This window comes from Marmota monax, unplaced genomic scaffold, assembly GCF_021218885.2.
Source record: "Marmota monax isolate L192 unplaced genomic scaffold, Marmota_monax_Labrador192_F-V1.1 WCK01_AAM20220418_F8-fsc00039, whole genome shotgun sequence".
NCBI lineage: Eukaryota > Metazoa > Chordata > Mammalia > Rodentia > Sciuridae > Marmota > Marmota monax.
This window is the reverse complement of record NW_026693602.1, coordinates 13201619-13226134: the sequence shown is the minus strand read 5'-3', so window position 1 is coordinate 13226134 and position 24516 is coordinate 13201619.

Below are 24516 nucleotides of genomic sequence, written 5' to 3'. Positions count from 1 at the left end.
CCTTACATTCCTTATAAAAATGGCATATTATTCCATCAAACTTCATTTTCATACATTTCACATAGAATATGAACATTTAAGTGAAATAACATTTCAGGAGAAAGAAAAAAGGACAGGACAGTAATTACAACCAAACTTTCCTTGAGCTGACAGCAGCCAACTCATTTATTAAGTCAATGTAGTCAAGCAACACAGCACCATCACACTTGATTGAAATCTTGGCCAAGTCTGACAGATGTTCTCTACTCATTGTCAATCTCAAGTACGTTTTAATGAGTTTCAAGTGGTTGGAGCTCCCCTCTGCAGATGCCACTGTTGCTGAGATTGTGAACAGATTCTTCAGGGCAATGGGTTTTGTGTTTAATAAGCGGTGCATGGTAGGTAACGGCAGAAATCATTGCTGCAAATGCACTCACAATTTGGGAAACAGCCGCTTTCGGTCTGCAGCTGATGAGCTTCCTTCAAATCAGTTAAATTCAGAATAGTGCCCCAAAGCCAGTCTGTGTGCACAACTGCTCCAGTCTTAAAAGTTGATAAGAGTATTTCAAAACCTCAATCTCTTTAGAGAATTAAGAAGATTCCTACTTTAGGAGACTCGCTGGAAACATGTTTAAAATGGCTTTGCTATTTTTCCCTTTGTTTGCCCACGAAATCGCAGTGTTCAAGAGTGCGGGGAGGCGGGCAGCTTACAAAGTAATTCCTATTTATTTGTATGTATTTCAAGTAGGTGCAGCATACAGTTTCAGATGGTTATTTTTTAGTTTTCAGAGAGATAGTTTGATATTTATACTGGTTTATAGACCTGCTTGTTCACTTTAAAAATTATTACTTGTGCAGAGAAAAGCTGTGAGGATAATATTTCCTTTGGTCAATCTCTATCTCAAACAAAATGGTTTATATATTTTGTATACTATGCCATAAAAATGAATATTGCTTAGCTGCTGTGCTGTATTAGTTTTTTCCACACAGGATAAATCTACTTTCAATTACTAGCCTATCTCTCCAGTTCAAATGTAATAGAATATGTCCCTTTTTCTTTCCTTATAAGTTAGATATAACTCTTTTCATGATCTAAAGTGTTTTTTCATGGTGGGTCTGAGTTAAACAAATAATTCCTAATAAAGAGAAAAAAATTTGTTTGGTCCTAGGATGCACATATTGTTTAAGAGCAGAGAAATGTTTGAGAGAGGAGACACACCTTCACATAAATCAGAGGAGGTGTGTTTCTGTCCTAATTTCATTTATCTGACTCATTGTCTAAAGTAAATGGAACCTGCAAACATGAAGGGGTGCTTTGTCAGGCTATTGATATTTATAACTCGTTCTGCTTCATGCTTGATTTAAAACCCAGAGTCTGTCAAAGCCAGATGGCAGGTAGGGACATCTTTGATACATGAATATTTAGCTACTGTGAGGTAGCAAAGGATGGAAGTGTGAGGTGGAGAACTGCTGCCCTGGCATTTCATGACTGCAAGGATTTCTGTGTGCGGTATTTTCTTTAAAAATGCCTTATTTATTCTTACCTGTTCGGCTTCCATAGCTGTGTGCCCTTGGAGTATCCAGAGCCTGGCTGCTGCATGATGGCAATTAGTTTGTGCCCCAGAGAAAATGAGTTGTGAGAGAAATCTTGGGGCTGCAATATATGTGACAAACACAATGGAATCCGCAAGAACTCCTTGTTGGTTAGAAGTGTGTCTGGGGCGGGCTGCAGGTGGGCAAGTCATGACTGTAGGTGGTCGCTCTCTTGCTGGGGGCAGTCTTGCGCTTCTGTCAGCCCCGGCATGCCCTCCAGGGAGCTGTTCATGGCACTGCTAAAAGAACACAGTATTTAGTGGAAAGCCAACTGAGAAAAAGGCATTATTTGTGACCAGGAAAGGCAATCAATAAGGGGGTATGGAGGCTGTGGTGGGGTCTTTCCTCTCCTCCAAAGAGAAGGGCAGTAAGGGCTGAGGTTGCCCCTCTTAGGCTGATTGGAGTGCAAAGATGGCAGGTTGGTGGAGGGTGTGTACACAGACCACAGAATCTATTTATCTAGAAAAGTACATTTGTGTGTGCTCATTTGAATGTGAGGCTGAAGGTGGCTGAGATCAACTGCAATATTTAAAGTTATTGTTTACCAAAGCAGTATTCCTGTGTCCTTGGCATTCTTATGAATTGTGGGGCAGGATCTATGGGCTGAAAAATTCAGCCTCCAAAAAGTGCAGCTTTGAAGGTTTTGAAGCCATTAAACTGCCTCTGCTGATTACATAGCAGGCTCTTCAGCCCGCCCGTCTCCCGGCAGGCAACCCTGCCTCACATTTCCCTATTTATTTTTACTGAAACTCCACCTTGGATTTTAACCTGAAAGAAAAAAAAAATAAACATGCAGGCATTTGTTTAAGAAGAATCTGGGATCTCTGTGATCCGCTATGTGAGCCGAGGAACACCAGTGTGGCTGCCTATTGTGTGCCACCACCTGGAACCACTTCCACTGGAGAGCACTTTATAGTGTTCTCTTTAAAGCAGTAATTGGTAAGTATATTTTCTGCCTGTTATCAATAGCTTTTATATTCCACGTAATATTTCTCTTTGTTTATGTGGAATATAAAAGCTATTGATTGCAGAGAGCCAATGCCTTTTCCACATGCCACTCCACGGGACGAAATAATACAGAAATTCTATCATGCTACCAATGTGACTAATGCCTCTGTCATTAACTGGTTCTCCAATCTTTGAGAACCAAGGAAAAGGAAATTTCTTTACCCAAATCTCCAGAGAAACCATGACCTTTGTATAAAAATAATGCCTTTTAATATAAACCTCCCAGAATAAATTGAGGCCTTTTTTTTTTCTCATAGTAAGTTCTTGCATAGATGTGTGTGTGTGTGTGTGTGTACCTAAAATATGCATGTGTGTGTGTTATGTATCCACATTAGTTTTCCTGATCTTCCACATGGCTGAAATGGATGCTGTACGTTTATGTGTGTGGATGGGTATGGAGATCTCCCTGAGCCCGTCTTGTCTCCTCTATGACTGATAGGCAATCAGCTCCCTCATCATATCTGTGTCTGCATCTGCATCCCGTTTCAGCTTGTTCTGTACACACACACACACACACACACACACACATTATATTGGTACTGACTTGTAATCCCTCCACTGGTCTTTCACATCATTAATGGTAAACATTTCCAAAGTACTGATTCTGGTCAGCAAAGGGGATTCTGAGCAGAGTTCAAGTTTTTTTTTTTTCTCGTGTAAAAACGAAGGAGCTTATGTCATGATGTTTACTTTGGTTGAATAGCATCGGCCCACGCACACCGCTGTACCGGTTGGACCCACACTGGGCACCTTCCTGAGTGGGGCAGGGATATGTGATCCACCTTGGTTGGCTGAACTCCAGCTGCCTCCCTGTGAGGAGAGAACTCCTTATAAATCTGTGTGAAGACATCCTCTTCTATCCAAGCCATGGTGGAAAGAGGTTTCTGTGATAATGGTGGCCGTTTTCTGAATCTGCTGTATGGGCTAGCAGGGACCTCCCTGGCACCGTGAGGCATGAATTTACTTAATGAATGAGGCAAAGCATGGGTGTACGTAATAAGAACGACGATCCCTGAGTGATCCTGAATTGGAATATGGGTTATTTTCAAACTGAGAAAAATATTCACAGATATGATATTTTGTAAACTGTAACTAATCTAATAAGACGGTAGAGTCAGATATAACTGAGAGAAATTGAAGTAATCAAAAGTCTTTAAATAAGAAATTGAAGATATGATGTAGCTATTCTATCATAGACTTCCTTATGATAAAGCCCACTACATAAACACTAAAACATGACCAAAATGTTCTTCTTCGGATCTGCTACCCTGGAAGGGCATTCTGAAATACAAACATGGGGGGCGGGGTCAGGAAGATTAGAATGAAGATTTTTTTCCTCCCTATGAATAGAAAGGGAAACTAGATTAACAGCACATTCTTTTAAGTGGCTCTATCCTAACAATATTTAAATCTCTGACCATTAGTCATAACACAAAATAATGTGAAAGTCTTAAAAAGATCAGTTTTGTTCTGGGCGTTACACAGGAGTCCTGCGTTAACACAGGTCCTCACTGAGTGCTGACAGGCTGTGGGGGATGAGCTGGCCAGCTGAGATTTCCTCCTGATCTAATCCTTAGCTCAGAACCCATAGTCTCAGGGCCAGTGAAGTCTTTAGGGACAAACAAGAGAAGCCATCAGATAATCTCCCACCACTGAGCGCGACTCCCTCTGGAAAGGGGCTGCATGGAGAAAAGACAGCTCTCTGAATTTAGTTGGCACACGAACAGAAGAATTCAGGCTCCAAAAGAGACCACCTGCTACCCTTTATAGGTGCTAAGAAATACCAAAATTAAAAGTACAAGAAATACGAGACTCTAAATAGGGAAGGGAAAAGAATGGTAATGAACTTTTAGAATAGACAAGTAGGTTGCACTGGTTGCTATTAAAATACATTTCCACAGGCAGAGGAACAGCCCCCCAAGTTGGGCAAGGATGCTCTAGCCCTCTGGGGTTATGCTTTTAACTTACAATGAGGCAGAACAAAAAATATTCACTTTTTGTGCTTGTGTCTATGGATCTGTGAGTTCAAGTTTTAGAAGAGACACTGCTTTTTTTTTGGGGGGGGGGTTGTGTATTGGGGGAAATTTATTTCTTTCATAGTGCTTCATTCCCTAAGGGAAGCCATGTAAGGTGAGTTGTTTGATGTATGGAAGAGTGTTTTATATAGCATTAAATCCAGGGTTTTATTATTTGGGGCCAGACTCACATTTCAGGGCAAGACCAGTATTCACCTTACTGTATTCTATCCTTCTCTTGGCAGAAATATCCTGTAGAGATCTCCAAATAGCAATTCCCTCAAGTCATAGAACCAGCAAATATCTTACTCATAGCACAGAGTCATTTTTCCTCCAAACATGCTCTGAGCTATGAGATTCCTTGGTGATGGTGAATCTTAGGTCTCCCAGCACTCAGGGGTAGTGCTGCAGGGTTCATTGATGATGAGTTGAAGCACTAATTAGTATGTTTGCATTAAGGTTTTCAGTTTCAAATACTACACCTTAAAGAGGTTGTGTGTGAACAGTTTCAGACACACACATACTCAAGGATCCAGGCACTTATATGTGTATAGATCATAAGTTCCCTTATTCCAGTGTAATAGTACTAAAAACATTTGGTCTAGCAGAATAGAAAGAGAATCAATAAGCCAATTAATAAGAAAAGTGTTTGAGTTCATGACTATTTACAATTCCTTGTGCAAACAGAATCTGGCATGGCAACATCAGTCAGAACATTTCACAACCATCAACCTCATCACAAGCCAGGTGACACATGTCAGCACATGTACACATATACATCGTATCCTTCACATATCTGGAATTCCTAGCTTTTTAACGTAATATAATCTAGAAGTTACTGTTATTGAATAGAATATGCAAAAATCAAGGCTTTTGCAAGCACTTTAGAGACAATTTAATCCAACTGTTCAGTGTTAGGTAAAGGTAGAATAGGAGGCTTTAAAAACAAACAGCACTTTTCATTTAGATAAATATATTCCTTCTGATAGAGACCTGAAAGCTTTTTAGCAGTGATATTATTCATTACAACCTAGACTGTTGTACTTTAGGATGTGACATTCTTAACATATTAGATGGGCTTCAGATGAAAATTGCACTACTTTTCTGCGCTGTAAAAAGTGGATCTGTAGGTAACAAGGCTGAATAATTTTACGTGCTATACTGACACATAATGATTCTCATAGTGTGACCCTTGTCTAAAGCTAGTGACCTGCTTTGCATGCGAATATATGTAGTCAACTTAAATATGCTGATGCCATAAATAAGAATTAGTGGCTTTTCTAAGCACAGTTGAGAGAACATTCCATTTAAAAACTAAAAACTAAAAACTCTGGTTTAATAAATGAAATAGAGCAGCCAAAGAAAGAATTTTTTTATATGATCTAGACTTCATCCTGCAGGCTTTCATAAAAAGGTGAGATGACAGACAGCAGATGGATTTATCTTTTTACTTAGCTGCAAAACTACAAATCAGTTTTATATAAACAGATCTCTCAACCAAATATAGCTTGACAGTAATTCTATGAGATTTATCAAGTCAAGGGAGGTGATTATGTCTGACGACATGTAATAATGTAGAAGTGGGACATATCGCATGATTCCAACATATTAGGATGGGAATCCATTCGATATAACCTTTTTCTTTAAATACATTTTTTTTGTGTGTGTGTGTGTGCACCAAATGATTTCCGTATTCATTTTCTTTTTAGAATGATACGTAATATTTATACCTTTTTCACACTTTCACCACCCAGAAAGATCTGAAAGAATTACTAAAATGGGTTTTGGCTTACAAGTAATACTAAATGTTTTTACATTGAGAGGTCCATGTAAGGTTTTAAAAATATATATTTTTTTGTTTCACTTAATTAGACTAACGCATAGTTAGAAACTGCATATGGGATTTAGGTAGTTTTCTTATAAGAGAAAAACTAAAAGGTGAGGTGCCCAAAGCACTAATCAATTGTAGGTTAAACCTCTTTTATTTCTCTTATTCAGGGCAGACCCACACCAACTTGAGAACAGTGATGGAGAGAGATTCTGTACATTAACAGAACCTCTCAGGCTGCACTTCATTCTGATATAGTGACATCTGGCCAACATTCTTAGATGAAATTTTCAATAAGTGCTGGCAACTAACGCAATTCATTATGCTTTCTCCTGATAAAGGATGTGGGCAAGAATTGCTTTGGCTCTAAAAAGGCTTTCACTTCATTATGGGCCTGGATCAATCACCATCCAGAGAAGATACACGCCGGCGACTTCTTTGCACTTGTTATGCACTTTGTCTTCAGGGCCTGTGAAGACACTAAGAAACTGTTTTTATTAGGCAGGCAGTATTGTTAGCCTCCTCTAAGCTAAATGCGCTTTTAAGTGTATTTCTTTGGTAAAGAGATGAAACCACCGTCTGAACTGAGACTGGCGTGAGGTCACCTGCTTATCCCCGTTAAAGGAATGCCATTTAGAAGATGTTTTATTTGTACTTCTGCACAGAAAGAAGTGATAACATATATTTTTCCATTAAACTGAGAAAGGGAAGTCAGATTACTCAATGATCATTATGCATTATGCGATAAGTGGAGAGGTTAAACCTCATGTCCAGTGACTCCTTCCTTCTCTCTCAATCTTCCCACTACGTAAGGAAAATTTAAACACTGCTCTAGGTTAGAGCTGTGGTCTAGAACCAAAGCTGGAGAAGCCACAGCTAATTGCTTCATTGTTTTTCACGTCTTCATTGATTTTATGTCCGTATTTTAGGGATGAGACAGGGAAAGAATTAGATAAAATAAAAACCTTCCTGAAAACAGGTCTTCTGACTTGAAATGAGTTTTAATAACCATCTCACCAAAGATGACCTGATGTATAAGCATTATTTTCCATTGTACACTTGTGGTTTCTGAGTACTCCACAATATATTCTAGCAGATTCCTTTGGACAAGATGTATTTAAATTTTTACTGCTTGCCTCTCTCCTGGGCCCTCTAGAAAAAAAAATGCAGAATCTTATGTTACCCATAGAATCAATTAATTCCTTCGGTCAGATTTTCTTTACCCTCAAAGAAAAATTCAAATGGTTGCCCACCATTCCGTAGGTAGTTTATTCTGAATGTGTCTAAAGAAAAACATATAAATTAAAATATATGAGTATGTACAATGGTTCTTACTTATTAAAGAACTATAAATTATTGCAAATGAAATAAGAATTTGAAAATAAATGAGCATGCTGCAATGATGGAGAATAACAACTAAAATATACCAAAATAGAGCTTGCAAACCACCCCAAATAACCAACATGTGATTTTGTTCTTCTACATCTCCATAAACAAACTAAGAGAGGCAGTGTGCAACCCAATGTCAAGCTGCTTAGTATTTCACCAATGCTAAGGCATGAAAGTATTATTGGATACGTTTATCCTTATTGTAAGGCAGTGAATAATTGGCTAGAAAAAAACAGCTGGAAAATTTTTTCAAAGAAAAGAATTCTCAACTCTCCCACACTATCATATTGGTGCTGTATAAAAGTCTTATCAGAAAATATATTTTGATAAATTTATAGGCTTCTCTATGGCCCCTAAATGGAATAGGATTTTGTCTCCATGTCTGATATAAATAAATACCAAATTCATTGTTCCTATGAAACATCAATTGACACCACTAATAAAATACATCTGAAGTTTTTAAATGGCAAAGGAAAAGAAGAAAGTAGGTCAGGGAGCTGGCACATTTGTACTAATTAAGGTAGCATCAGTTGCTATAACAAGTGAACCCTAAGGTACTTTAATGGCTCAAAAGTGCAGGGGCAGTTCCAGGTTGCCCAGTTGCTTTGCTCTGCACAGGCAGTCAGGACCCAGGCTCAGAGGCTCTGCCATTATCAGCTTGAGGATTAAAATTGTCTGGGGAATCAATACCCAGCAGGTGGATGGCAAAAGGCTATGCATGGTCCAGACCTGGAAGTGGTGAACTTTACCCCGCCTCACATTCTGTTGACTAAGAACTCAGTCACATGGTCACAGCTAATTGTAAGTGAGGATAAGAGTGGAGATCTAGATGTACGTTTGGGAAGAAGAAGGAAAGAGTCACCTATTGTCAGCAAAAACACTGTGCTGTATTCACGAGCGCTTGGGAATACAAAATGGAAATTTATTCATCTGGATGCTACAGAAATTTCCACAAAACCACTTCATGAGATAGAATCTCCAAGGATAAAACTTCTAAGTTGGGACAAAAAGGTGGAATTTTGCTTAACGAAGCGCCCATTAAGCAGAATTTGAGTTTAACGACTGGCCACCAGCCTTCTTCCTATTCTTCTTTCATCTCTCCCCTTCTTATCTGATTCTCTTCGGAAAAGCACAAATTATATCACAAGCTATAAATACTTCAGCCAATGTTTAGGCATTTTTAGCAGTGGTCAAGTGCTTGACCACCTCAACTTCAGTGGTCAAGCTTTTGTCCACCTCAACTTCATCTCTGGTTGGCTAAACAAGATTTCCTAAGAGTTTCATACAGAATCCAGTTCTTGTAATCATCTCCTTTCCAATGTGGTTGGATCTAATACATTCTTCAGTGGTCTTTTCCACTGATGGGCTTTTCTATTTCCACTTCTTGGTTCTGAGTCAATCCAGTGGGTGATACAGCTTCCCCACCACTGTTCTTATCTTTAGCTGCACAGGAGACAGAGTGGGAGCAGGCTGTGAGGAAGGCGAGGGTCCTTCTGGGAGAGGGTTGCATGTTTTCTTAGAGCACAATGGAGAGATGTTCATTTTTCCCGTTGCTTGTCCCTGTCCTGAGGTGGGGCCAAGTCACTGCCAGGCACTTCTTGCAGCCCCAGTTTCCTTGCCATTTCTCTGAGATCTCTCCCCTTCTCCTCTCCTTTTCCTGGTCTTATGGACCCCTGTCTCCTTCTCTTCAGAGTGCATCCTGTGGACAGTCAAGTTTTTTCTTTTCTTTTTTTCCCCCATAGTGTTTTGTTGGTCTCATTCCAGTATGTTCTGCTGATACCAAGGAAACTGTTTGTATATACATAAAATAACTTGTCAAGGCTTCTGTTGGCTAAAAAGCACAACTTTTTATGTAAAGAATTTTTCCAACAGGTTTTAAACACCCATTTTAACTCCTTTCTACTGGCTAAATCCTGCCCTTCTCCTCCTGACCTGAAGCTTGTACAAAAGGAAGCCTTTACATGTGGACTCATGGGTTCTTTCCTTTTAGAACTCAAGATTACAAAAAAAAATAGTTTGGAATGAATGCACAGAGGGACCCATATACAGAGACAAAGACACTGCATGGAGGTTGATAATAATGTTCCTCCCTGGAACCCAACAGCAGAGAAAGCAAATGTACCATCACCTGCACCTCAGCCATTGTCTCCTTCCCACTGAGTAGACTATCTTAGGTTTTTAAGAGTGTTCGAAGCATTATGTTCTTTGAATAAATAATGTATTATGGCCAATAGTGGCTCCTCAAATATGTTAAGCAGGAAACTTGACCAGACTGTTTAAAAAGAAAACCACATCTGAAGTATGACACTTGCGTTTTTGCCATCTCACCACATGCACGTTTCTGCCCCTGTTACTGCTCTCCGGGCTCTCCATCTGATTTCCATAATGCATGTGCATCCTGCACATGCTTATTACAACAGATTGCTGATTTAACTTAGCATGGCTTTCCTGCATTTATATTTTCTCCCAATTTAAAGTTTTAGGAGATACCAAGGCAATTTTGACAGCTACCTAATAAAGCTGAAATTCTGCCTACGGTTGGAGCGTCCTGGGACCCTGGTTGCCTTGGGCTCTGAACACAGGCTGTACACCGGTGCTGCACTGATCAGAACGAGTCTGCCTGCGGTGAGCCCTGGGCATGCTCTGGGCGGTGGACGCCAGGGGAGCGAGGGACGGTGTAATCATCCCGAGGGCCGCTCAGATCGATGCTCGTGACACCAGCCAGGAACCTCTCTGGAGGCGTGTACTGCAGCTGGGAAGTCAAGCAAGCCTGAGTGTGACCGGCTGCAACTTCAATTTTTCTCCATGTAAAAAAAACCAGGGCAGGGGTCACAGCTGAGGGATGAACAGCTTGGCTCTCTGGGGTGTCTGGGAAGATGGGGAAATACCTGCCGATATTTCCATAAAGGGCCTCCTTTAGTTTTAAATGTATACCGTTGGGTTAGTAGGAAAAGGACATCTGCTGCGCTGCAAAGACAGGGAACCTTCACACTCTGAATTCGCGGGACAGTGACGCGCGGGTGGGGCATGGATGGGGGAAAGGGAGCCACAGGGAGCAGCCTGTCCCACAGGCCTGCTCCAGCGCCAGGCAGAGGTCACTTCAACCCACGCGTGGGACCTCAGGGCGGCGAGGTGCGCGCCTTCTAAGAAGGCTACAACTTCATTTCCTCGGATTTGTACTGGGCTGAAATGCGTCTTCCTATTTGTGGCCCCTTCATTATTTAAGTTGCTATCTTGTGGTTAACCCTCTCGTGGAGGTGTCTTCGGAAATGGGGAGCCCAGCGCAAAGGGCAGTGTTCCAGATTTTGAGGGGAAAAGTCACATCATAGTGGGATTGTCACGTTTCCTTTGGTGGCATTGCAATCTACCTACAACCCAAGGTCACCTTAGCTATTTTGGCAGTTATGTGTAGTTATGTCAGTGTGGGTGATTTTTTTTTTAAATAAAGACTGCTTTTAAATTGAATAGTTGATTGTCAAAGGATACTCATTGTTGATATTTATTCTCGTCAAGTTATACACTCTTAGCTACAACCTGCTTTAGAACCCAACACAAAGTTTATAAATTTATTGTTAAATGGATCTATCTTTTAAGATGTATCATCAATACATTCAATAAAGATGTCTGCACATTTTCTAAAAATACCTTCTATGATAATCACATCACTGATTGAAGTTGGACTGGGCAGGGTGAAGTGTTTCAACTAGCTTTCTACATTGAGCTGATATCAATTTATTAATTTATTGTTTGGATTTTGTTCAAACAGCTATTAATTGCTTGAATTCCGCTATCATCCAGCCTCCATGTCTCCTAAGGAATCATGGGGAAATCTGTTATTTTTTTCCCCTGAAATTTGTATTTACTTGTATAGGTTATTCATCTTTGCTAATGTAGGGATCCTGTTGCAAAGAAGATGAAGTTGGCATGGTCTGTTCTCAGCGGAACCATGGAGCTGCTAGTAATTGCTTTTATCTAGAAAATGTCTGTAATATATAAATTAAAAGTTCTGCTCTCAAATTTTGCCAGAGATGGATATGAAGTTATCAGAGCATTTGGAGATGGTAGGGACAGGGGCATTGAGAAACGGCCATGAGACTTTGCATGTACATAAGGGACTCCATTCTAATTCTCACTGGTGGGTAAGACTGCCATTTACCTTGTCTTGGTTGGTGGCTCTGGAAGGAGATCAGATCCTGTGGGGGCAGAACAAGAGACAGAGCAGGCGGTGCTCAAAGGCTGACAGGATGCTGTGTGCTGTACTTTCCAGAATCCACTTTCTCTCACTTATGAAAATTGAAAAAATTTTTGACTCTCAATTTTTCTGAATCCTCTTGCATTGTCTAGACAGTTGCCCCTAGCCATTCTGCAATCGCCCATGGATACCCCTTCCCCACCCTTGGAGACTTGAAGGTAATTTAAAGCAACCCAGCTTTTTCTTAGCAAGTCCTTGTTTAATTTGTAATCTAGTCCCCTGGTGGCCAAGCATGTTCTATAATTTCTAATGCAAGTGTCGCTCTGCTTATTAAAGAAATGGAAGTAAAATAGAAGTCGAGTACCTTTGCTGCTTCTCTGTCTCGGACATCTCAGTATCTCATGTCTCAGTGTCTTCTCTACCCAAGTACCTAAAGCAAATGTCACTGTGTTAACTCTATGTCAGTTCTGGAGCTAAGTATTTTATTTATAATATTATTTACAATATTATAAAATATCATTTATAATGTTTGTTTTTTTAACAGATGGAAAAAAACTGATATTAGATAAATTTTCCAAGGCCCGTAGTTAAAGAAACAAATTCAGGCTTAGAATCAGGTCTGTCTCTCTTAAAATACTTTTCTCCCTAGCAATATATTTTGTGGTGCTATTTTAGAAATTCTAGCACTTTGTTTCAAAGGCTCAGTGCAGGGCTTTTGCCGGCCCACTTACACCCCTCCCCCTAAGTCAGTGATAATATATTTGTCTGTTTTTGGTTAGAAGACTCCATCCTTTTTTTATGCATGTGTTTTCAGAATGGAAATTCATTGTGTTTATCTACAGCTACCATGGTGGTTTCTTTTGATGAATCTGTGTGCTCCTTCACTTAGATTGTATTTTCAGAATGAGTGTTGGAATCAGCTCAGACTTGAGCCATGCATCTCAGCTTTCTGTATTGGTGAACTTCATAAACGGGGTAGTCACAGCAGACCTGTAGTCAGCTGGAGCAGGTCCTTACTGGCCCCCTCACTGCTTTCATCAACAGATAGCCTTGCAGGCGTGGAAGCCACTCCAAAGGCATGAAGAAGCGTGCAGGGCCTGTGACCAGCGCCCCAGGGAGTGGAGCCTGCATCACTACGGCCACATGCAGGGTAGGGTGTGTGTGCGCCCTTCTCATGAAGAATCAGCTCATTCAGTGTTTGGGTGGACCTGGCATCTGCAGGGATGAGGCACCGTGGCCAGATAGAAACTACTGGATGAGTTCTGATCCTAACAGTGAGGACATACTAGTCTGAAGAGGGTGAAAGATGATAATTTATTTTTTAGATTATAGTTTTGTTCTAGTCGTCACCAGATCATTGCTCGGGCCTCATTTTTGGACTTTCCTAGCCACTTGGCCTATAAGGCAGAATTTAGGCTTCCTGGGAATCTAAACATTTGTAAATATTAAGTTTTATAATCATAAAAATATATTTTCCACTTTTTAAAAGATACCATAAGTCTCAGAATTATGTTTTCACTTATATACAAGTTTTCTAATGTAAGAGCACAACTTTTCAACTATCATCAATAGAAACACCAACTTGTTACTCTGATTTCTTGGTTTATACTTTAAAGTAGAGTTTTTGAGACCTCATTTAAAAAATGAATTCAGCTAATCATTAGATATAAATTTATAATTTTTCAGTCTTCCCACAATTATTCTGGCAGTAACTCTCTGAGAAGTCTATGTTAGCGGTAGTTTTAAAAAAAATTGAAACGTGTAGCACTGTAATTCCTTCCTGTCCCCGAGTCTGCCTATACCTCTATATAGATCTCCATCTATCTTCACGTCCATCTCCATCTATTTATTTATACAAAACAATTTAAGACTCAGAAGCAGGACTGAAGTACAGCTCTTGCTCAGGACAGGCACCTGCCCTCTGAGCTGTGATGAAGGATAGTAATGCTACTTACCTTGTGGCTGGGGTGAGAAGGCAATGAAAAGCCCTTCACGGACGATAAAACTATAAAGACAGTAGTTACCTAAAGTTTGGCTTTGCACTCTGGGCACACCTTATGGCTACTCTTGTCCCATGGAAATTGTATTCTGTCTTCCTCACGGCCCACATCCAGCTTTGCAGATCCCTTGCCCTGGTGTCATTCAGCAGAGAGCACCGTCTTCACAGCCAGGTATAGCAAGTCAGCCACCAAGGAGCTCCTCAGTGCAAGAGTGTGTCTCCTATGTAAATCAGCACATCTTGTTCATTAACACCGCTCAGGATAATCAGGCCACAGAGCCAAGAGCATGTTGGAAGAGATCCAGACTGCTACAAACCCAGCCCGATGGAAGCAGATTGGGATGTGTCTGGAAACTAGAGTCTGCCTACTAAATACTACCTGCTTCCCCTGCAGCCTCTGATGCGGGGGGTGGTGGGGTTGGGGGTGTTAAATGCCCCCACCCCCACAGAACTCTCAGATGAAGCCAGACAGAATCATCTCCCCTGGCTTTATATAGATCATAAGAGCATCCTCAAATAACCACTGCTGCATGCAATTTATTTTCTCTTACCCTCTGTTCTTCTGAATGACACTGCTTGGCAGGAGGTTTTGCCACTTTCAGAAGGTTCAAGGCCTGAGTGGGTAGCAGGCTGCCTCAGTGGAGATTTATCATGTAGAATAATTCATTGAGCCATATGTTCCAATGAATATATACAGAGCATTGTAAATACATCCACTGAATTTCTCATTTGCTACCAGAGGGAATCCATCTTTCACATTTTCTAGCAGAGAACTTGGCTGCAGATGTTAGAAAATATTTTGCTTTAAGTTTTGTTCTGACTGTTCCCTCTGGTATGATTTACCTGGTTTTTATTTTCTTCTAAAGTCTAAGCTCCGGGTGGATATTTCACTTGGAAATGCCATGAGCACCCTTGGGTATTTGTGGGCTGATTATTTCCACCAGAATATTCTCTCCTGGCGTTTCCCTATCATAGCAGAATGACAATGTCTCACATGCCACCTGTTTAGGCACTTGTTCCCAGGCGAGGCAGGAAAGGATTTGATTTCAACCCTGAATTCAAGCAGCACAACCAGAAGCTGTCCTAACTGTCTGAGATCCTTGATATAGACAGTCTTGTCCAGCTTGTTCAATCCATGTGGGTTCTTCTCCTTCTACTCTCCAGGATGAGCCTGTAGTCACTGCCCCTGAATGACACAACATCATCCCTTTAGCTGGGTCTTAACTCGGTGTCAGTTGACATCAACATCAGTGTCTACACTGATGAGAGGTGGTTGGCAGTTAATTGGAAGATGGGTACTTGTAAATTTGTCCGTAGTGGGTTGAAGATTTTGGAGGCAAGCATAATAAAATAGATGTTGGGCTGGGGATGTGGCTCAAGTGGTAGCGCGCTCGCCTGGCATGCGTGCGGCCCGGGTTCAATCCTCAGCACCACATACAAACAAAGATGTTGTGTCTGCCGGAAAAAAAACTAAAAAATAAATATTAAAAAATTTTCTCTCTCTCTCTCTTAAAAAAAATAAAATAGATGTTGGGAATTGAGAAGAAATACAGGGATGAAGATGGTAGGCAGGACGGAGAAGTAATTTAATCTGCTTGGATAGATTGTATTTTTGTAAGATGTTTGTGAACCACTGAAAATCATTTCCTTCTGCCTTGTGAGTTATACAGTGGCCAAAGCATGATTTGGGATGTGTGGATTATTCTGAGACCTTGAAAATGGAAACCATTCATATTAGTTGGTAGCTCCTCTGGGACATGTTGGTCTAATCTCCTCTGCTTCTTCAACTTGCTTCATTGTTGAAACAACTCCATTTTCCATTTAGGACAGAAGAGGATAGATGGTGAAAGAAAGAAAAGAATGAAAACTAGGAAGGTAAATTCTTAATGAATATCATGGACAAAATAAGTTAGTTTTCATCTTTTTCATTTTTCATTATGGAACCTCCGAGATCTCTTAAAACCTACTGAAATTCTTCAGATGTCAACAGTTGCTACTACTCTGGAGACAACTGGATTTAAGTTCTAGAGGAAGATAAGGGAAACAATACAGCGGACTGTAATGAGTTGTGGTTGGAAGATGACCACTTCAGGGAAACACAAAGTTTTTGAATAGTCATACTTCATCTCTACCTGCAAGCATGTGATGAAAACTAAAAAATAGAATTAAGAGATGAATTTCTCTCATGTAGCTATCGGTGATAATTTTCTAATACAGTTAATACACATCCCTTTTAATTTTTCACTCTATTTCCTTCAGTTTTCTAATAAAGGAGCATCCCCCATTCACATGTCCCCTGCAGTGATCTTTTAATAATACAGGGAAGAACATGCTTGCCATTGGCTTATGGAGATTGTGTGAAAGAAGCTGGTGACAGCAGACACAGCTGCTCCCAAGAAATACAATTTGTTGGCAGCCTGACAGCTGTTGACTGTATGAGTATTTAAGTAGCATGGCCCTGAATGCCCTGCAGTAATCCTATAGATACGCTGAAACTCTCCCAATTTAAGACACCACGAATGTGACTGTCATGACTGCTCATGCCTTTTTTAATCAAGGGTAGTTTCATCTTATCATGTTAATGTCATTTCTGAGCAGAAAACAGGAACAAGAAAGAATGTGCCTTCCAGAAAAGCAAATTCAAAATGGCACCTGTCTGGTACTGCGATTGTCCATAAAGTTAGCTTGCCATTAATGACACAAGACCCAGAGCTTGGACTGAATTTTATAATCCTGCTTCTATTATTATTTAAACCAGTTCTAATGTGCTTTCATCTCCATCTTTAATAGCTCAATGCTTGATTTAAAAAACAAGTAAATGCTACTGTAAAGCTTGTTTTTGCCTTAGAACTCCACAAATCTTCAGTATGGAAGTGTTAGATTATTAAATAAACAAAGAAATTTTATAATGTTTGAAATAGGAGGAAAAGAAAAAAAAATGAGATTCTACATGTATTAGCTCTTCATCACTGTCATGAATTACCTGACACAGGCTACTGAGGAAGAAAAAGAGATTCAGTTATTTAGTTTACAACTTTAGAGCTCTGAAATCCAAGTGCTGTGGTGCAGGCTCAGTAAGGGCCACTCCTTGATTGTATCACCTCATGATGTGTGGTGGAGGGCAGTAGCTTTGTTCTGATTCTGCATCATTCTTTACTTCTTGATACATCAAAAGCTGAATCAGTCTTTTTTCATGTTATGCTGGTCTCCCTCTCGTGTAACAGAGTCCTGTGCTAATTGAAAATAATTTTTTATTCATTTGCATGCGACTGGTTAATGTCCAGTCTCTATGACACATCAACTTCCCCTGCACTTCCGAGTCTATTTGTTGCTACATATAATTGCTCCATGCTGGAGAGGCACTTCTTTATGTTCTCTTCAGCATGCATGTAAATGCCTCCAGAAAAGAACATTTTCTGCAGCTGCAATGAGAGGAAAAAATTTTTTTTGTAGACTCCTTGATGTTAGAAGAAAATAAGAATAACTTCTGCTTAGATTTCTACCTGGGGGACTTTACTTCATTACTCAAAGCCTGGTGCCTCTGATTGTTTCCCATAATCAAACATCACATCACCTTTCAGTGACAAACTTGGAGTTAAGAGTTGGTTTGCATCTTCAGAGTTTTGATGCACAATTTATTTCCTGTTGCATATTGATTACCTGGAGTGCCATTTTGAGCATCGTGGGGTAGTCCAAGAGTCAGTTCTTGAAGAACTAATAAGTTTTAAAGAGCTTGGAGTGTTAAAAAGAGGAATTGTGAGTTCATGAAATTTTTCCCATTAAAAGCTCATAATAGGGAGTGTGGGAGATAATTGTTGAATGATGATCAGTCCATCTTGACTGGAGCACATGTATTTGATTGAGATTTAAAAAGAAAGAAAGAAAAAAAAAGATTCTGGTTCAATTTGTATCACAAAGGCCTTGATTTTGGACTTCATTTAGTAAGCTGGGGAACTCTGAGGATGATGTGTAGGAAGGTTCATTTGGTAGTGATATAAACAGTGGATTTGAATAGGAGAGGGACTGGAGTCTATCCCAGATCCCAGGGAGGTGCCCTCAGTTAGATGGTTCTCTAAATTACCAGAGAGATAGTAGGGACTTAGAATGGTGACACTAGGAATAGAAGAAATAGGGGGTTGGGCTGGGGAGGTAGCTTGGTGGTAGAGCCCTTGCCTAGCATGCACTGAGTCCTGGGTTCTACCCCAGAAAAAAAATGCCAGAGGAAATAGAAGGCCTCATTTAAGGACTGATCATTTCCCCACACACAGTTGCCAGCGCCAGTGATGGAGAGTTTAAATATAAACCTGAAGCTTCCACCTGGGCTCTTGTGATGGTGTTATTTCCAAAAATAAGCTGGAGAACAGTGGGAAGATCCAAGGACAAAGGGAAAGGAATTTGCTTTAAAAGTCCACTGTACTCGGAGGTCCAAGGAGGACCTGTAGGTGGCAGCCCACGCAGGCCAGCGAGAGCATCTGTTGCCGGCTCAGGAGGGTAAATGCGGTTGGAGGTCCAGCTTCAGGAGCAGGTGTGGAAGGAATGGTGTTTTCAGGGAGGGAAACAGTATGGCTGTCCATCTGAGCTATCTGTTGGCTTTGATATTCAATTAAATGGCATTCTGTGGATAGTTGCGCTTGGTGGGTCTCATTGGGTAATGGATGAATAGGTCGGCAGAGGAAGAAATTGGGCCAGAGAAAGGGAACACACCGGCCACCGGCCACTGACCAAGCCACAGGTCCTGGTGTAAGGCCTCCCTAAATTACTAAGGAAAAGAGCCCGCTGTTTGCTTGACAATTTTTTTTTTGTTGTTGTTGTTAATTTGCTTGCTGATTTTTTAAAAATTGTATTTGGTTTTCAAATGAAGAAGAATTCTGCTTGAATTGTTATTTAGACCAAATTAAATTTTTTTTTCTACATGAATCGCATGGATTACACAGACTTTTCAAAATATTTATTTTTTACTATATGTAGATCTGGATCATTTTAACAGTTATACTTGATCATTAAAACACATTTTTTAAATTTTGTCATGTGAACTAAAGGTTGAAAATTAAAAAAAAAAATGGTGAAATATTTGATAACTGCCAAATACTCTATTTGCTCTGTTGGACAATTTAAATCTCCATAATTGTTGAAAATATGATATGTTATTTAAAAAAAAAAGTCTTTCAGGAATTCAGAAATCAATGTTTGCTTCAAAAATGATTGGAAGTTATCTTGCCATACTAGGGATTGAATCAAAGCCCCATGCTTGCTAGGCAAGTGCTCTCACTGAACTGCACCCCACCCCTGTGACTTTTTTTCTTTTTTCTTTTTAAAATTTGAGACAGTCTTGCTAAGTTGCCAAGGTTGGCCTTGAACTTTTGATCCTCCTGCTTAGTCTCCCAAGAGCTAGGATTACAGGTGTGCACCACTATGCCTGGCTGATTTGAACTATCCTTAATGGTAAGAACTTGTTGAGGATTGATTTAAGGGATGAGTCTAATAATCCATGTTTTTCCGTTTCAAGAGAGTCAGACTTATGTAAGACACAACTTTTCTTTTTTTTCTTTTTTTTTTAATAACAGAGCAACTTGTTGTAAAAGCAGAATTCTTCCTAAACTTTTCCAGTTACATGGCTGGCATTAAATACAACCAGACTCATCTTCTGTATTTAGCCACTGAACTAAATTGAGATGTGAAGCTTCATGAAATAGTAAAAACAAAACCAAACAAAACAAACAAAAAAAACCTTCCTCATCCTGAAACTTTATTTGTATCATTTTTGACACTTTAAAAAAATCTCCAAGCTTTTGGAAATTAATGCTTTGGCTCACTTTACTCCTTAAGCAAGTGCTTTGGGGAGGAACATTTGTGTTCTGAGCTGAATCAGAACCAAGCACAAAGTTGCCATATAGCACTCTTACGTAAGAATTATGTTCTGCAGCCCCAGTGCGGAGTGTCTGTTCTTGTCTGTTGGCATATGTGCAGCAATCTGCTTATATTTAGGTGCTGGTTTTAAGTGACATCCTCTAGGAGTTTTGACTGATGCTAAAAGGAAGATATGGTAATTGTGTAAGTGACAATCTCTTCAAAGACTCAGAATTGAAGTTTTATACTCTTAGGTATGGGGGTTTTGCCCGTGGATGCTAACTGATGTTTGCCATACTGTACCCCTGGCTGGATTGATTTATCTTGTGCCCTATGTGTTTCTCCTATGCTTTCTCCTCTGGGCTGTGGTGTAACTAGAGAGCTGCTTTTAAAAAGACTGACACTGTCTTCTCCACACATGAATCAACCTGTGATTGTACGTCAAGGTCATCAAGGGACTTCACAAACAGGCTTCTGCAAGAAAACCCCTTTTTAAGCAGGATTACTGGTAGGAAAGCTCACCCAATCTTGGAAATGGATGGATTTTATTTTTCTAATATAGTATCTGTAACTAGAAGTTTTCAAACACTATAAAATAACAATTATTCAGAGATACAACAAAAAGTGTCATTAATCTAAGTCTTGTTTAAAATGACAATTTTAGTTTTTTGTTACATTGTAAACCTGGATTGTTTTGTCATATATCCTCATGCAGAGGTAAAAACAGGAATGACAACCCGAAACAATTTCAGTTCCTGCATCCCTTCATCATCCTATGCAGGGGAAGGAAAAGATGTTTACATCTTCAGAAATCAATCAGGAGTCAATATAATGAATACAGTTTTGCATTATTAAAAATGGAAAACTTCATTTTTTTGCATGTTTATATAAGAGGGCCTAAGTAGAAAGTTCAATATTACACATTCATGAACTTTGCTAATAATATATTTACTCATGCCACATTATTGACCTGTCAGTGTTTAAAGTAGACTATGTTCACTTTTGAATTACTCATGTCTGTAGGAAAATATAGAAGACATGATTTTGCTACCTTATAATGCAGTATTATTAATTTTTCAAATTTGCTCTCATATTAATGGCAGCAAAATTATTCCTGAAATAAATTAAATCTTAACCTTCACAATTTAAATTATTTAACATAATATGTTGGACCCATGGCAAAAGATTTTTTTTTTTTTACTTACTATTTAGATTTCAGTCACTTTGGCCACTCCTTTGCTTGGCTTTCCTGAAAGAGGAATGTGATCTGGGTCCAGCATGCAGGTCATTTATTCAGGAAATGACCCCAAGGATTAAGAGGGAGGGGCTGAAGGGGTGAAACAGGGGAGGTGATAGCAGAAGAAGATGGACAGGTCACACTGGAGAAAAACATGCCCCCACCATGGAGCTCTCTGGGGACTTGTGTTGTGTGTATCTCAGAATCTTTGCCCAGGGGATCAAGGAGAAAGCACTTATCTGTTGGTTCCTATTCCCCATTAGTCAAGGGCAAGTTCTTGGACAGAGGTCAATCCCCTTGCATACTTGGATTGGACATATGTTGAGGGCCAGTGAGTTCTCATGGGCCAAAGTACCCTGGGGGGATGAAGTAGGAGGTCCATGGTATGGAAGTGGGTGGCGTCACTCATTGAAGATGCTCAGAACTGGCCTCTAAGGCAGGATCTGGAACAAGGGTTAAGCTGGAAGGATTCAAATGATGCATAAGAGGGGATCTCTGTGACTGATCTCTGATTCCTACAACTGTTATCCACTGCATTGTCTGCTTGAGTTGACTACAATAAAAATCTTTAGAAAGTGTTCAGGTTAACTATTTTATAGCCTCTTGCATTTGCTGTGTTGCCTCCCTAATGCTGGAGAGTTTGTGATATTTACCCCGTTTGCTTTTGTCTCTGCCAACACCTAGCTAGACATTGGGTGTCTTCCTGGTCTCTAATTTGCTTCAGCCTCTATGTTCAATTACTCATCAAGTATTAAAGCCTTAAAGTATAGAATATTACCCAAATCTATCTTTTTCAAGCCAATTCTATTTATATGGATCTTATTAGTGGCTTACAATTTGGGAGATGTGTTTTAGATTTTTTTAAATTGATTTTTAAAAATTTTATATGGCAGTGAAATGCATTGTAATTCATATCACACATATAGAGCACCATTTTTCATATCCTGGTTGGATACAAAGTATATTCACAATAATTCGTGTCTTTATACATGTAAACTGGATAACGTTGTCCATCACATTCCACCATCATTTCTAACCCCATGCCCCCTCCCTTCCCCTCACACTCCCTACCCTATTTAGAGTTCATCTAATCCTCTCATGCTCCCTGTCCTTATCCCACTATGAATCAGCCTCCTTATATCAGAGAAAACATTTGGCATTTGGGTTTTGGAATGTCTAACTTCAGTTAGCATTATCTTCTCCAACTCAATCCATTTACCTGAAAATGCCATGATTTTATTGCTGAGTATAATTCCATTGTGTATATATGCCATATTTTTTTAATCCATTCATCTATTTGAAGGGCATCTAGGTTGGCTCCACAGTTTAGATATTGTGAATTGTACTCTATAAACATTGATGTGGCTGTGTCCCTGTAGAATGCTGTCTTTAAGTCCTTTGGGTGTAGACTGAGGAGAGGGATAGCTGGGTCAAATGGTGGTTCCATTCCCAGTTTTCCAAGGAATCTCCATACTGCTTTCCACATTGGCTCCACCAATTTGCAGTCCCATGAACAATGTATGAGTGTGCCTTTTTCCCCACATCCTCGCCAACACTTTATTGTTGTTTGTCTTCATAATAGCTGCCATTCTGACTAGAGTGAGATGATATCTTTGAGTAGTTTTGATTTGCATTTCTCTAATTGCTAGAGACAGTGAACATTTTTTCATATATTTGTTGATTAATTGTATATTCTCTTTTGAGAAGTGTCTTATCAGGTCCTTGGCCCATTTATTGATTGGGTTATTAGTGTTTATTTGGTGTTTAGCTTTTTGAGTTCTTTATATACCCTAGAGATTAGTGCTCTATCTGATGTGTGAGGGGTAAAAATTTGCTCCCATCTGTAGGCTCTCTGTTCACCTCACAGATTGTTTCTTTTGCTGAGAAGAAGCTTTTTAGTTTGAATCTTTCCCATTTATTGATTTTTGATTTTAATTCTTGTGCTATAGGAGTCTTATTAAGGAAGTTGGGGCCTAATCCCGACATGATGGAGATTAGAGCCTACATTTTCCTCTATTAGACGAACGGTCTCTGGTTTAATTCCTAGATCCTTGATCCACTTTGAGTTGAGTTTCATGCATGGTGAGAGATAGGGGGTTAATTTCATTTTGTTGTGTATGGATTTCCAGTTTTCCCAGAACCATTTGTTGAAGAGGCTATCTTTTCTCCAATGTGTATTTTTGCTACCTTTGTCTAATATAAGATAATTGTAGTTTTATGCGTTAGTCTTTGTGTCCTCTATTCTTACCATTGGTCTCTCAGTCTGTTTTGGTGCCAATACCATGCTGTTTTTGTTACTATTGCTCTGTAGTATAGTTTAAAGTCTAGTATAGTGATGCCACCTGCTTCACTCTTTCTGCTAAGGATTGCTTTAGCTATTCTGAGTCTCTCATTTTTCCAGATGAATTTCATGACTATTTTTCTATTTCTATGAGGAATGTCATTGGGATTTTGATTGGAATTGCATTAAATCTGTATAGTGCTTTTGGTAGTATAGTCATTTTGACAATATTAATTCTGCCTATCCAAGAACAAGGTAGATCGTTCCATCTTCTAAGATCTTCTTTGATTTCTTTCTTTAGGGTTCTGTAATTTTTATTATATAGATCTTTTACCTCTTTCATTAAGTTGATTCCCAAGTATTTGATATATATTTTTAAGGTTAAGTGGAGCAGTTTTTCTCCTTTCCCTTTCTGAGGATTTGTCACCGATATACAGAAATGCCTTTGATTTATGGGAGTTGATTTTATATCCTGCTACTTTGCTGAATTCATTTACTAGTTCTAAAAGTTTTCTGGTGGAAATTTTTGGGTCTTCTAGGTGTAGAATCGTATTGTCAGAATTAGTGCTAATTTGAGTTCTTCTTTTCTTATGTGTATCCTTTTAATTTCTTTCATCTGTCTAATTGCTCTGGTCAGTGTTTCAAGAATTATGTTAAATAGATGTGGTGAAAGAGTGCATCTCTCTCTTGTTCCAGTTTTTAGAGGGAATACCTTCAATTCTTCTCCATTTAGAATAATGGTGGCCTTGGGCTTAGTTAGAGAGCCTTTATTTTGTTGATATATATTCCTATTATCCCTAATTTTTCTAGTGTCTTGAACATGTGTGGGTCCTGTATTTTGTCTAATGTTTTTCTGCATCTATTAAGATGATCGTATAGTTCTTATCTTTAAGTCTATTGATGTGATGAATTACATTGATTGATTTCTGTATGTTGAACCAAACTTGCATCCCTGGGATGAATTCCACTTGATCATGGTGCTCGATCTTTTCGATATTTTTTTTTTGCATGCACTTTGGCAGAATTTTATTGAGAATTTTTGCATCTATGTTCATTAGAGATATTGGTCTAAAGTTTTCTTTCTTTGATGTCTTTGCCTGGTTTTGTTATCAGGGTGATTTGGCCTCACAGAATGAGGGTTTTCCTGA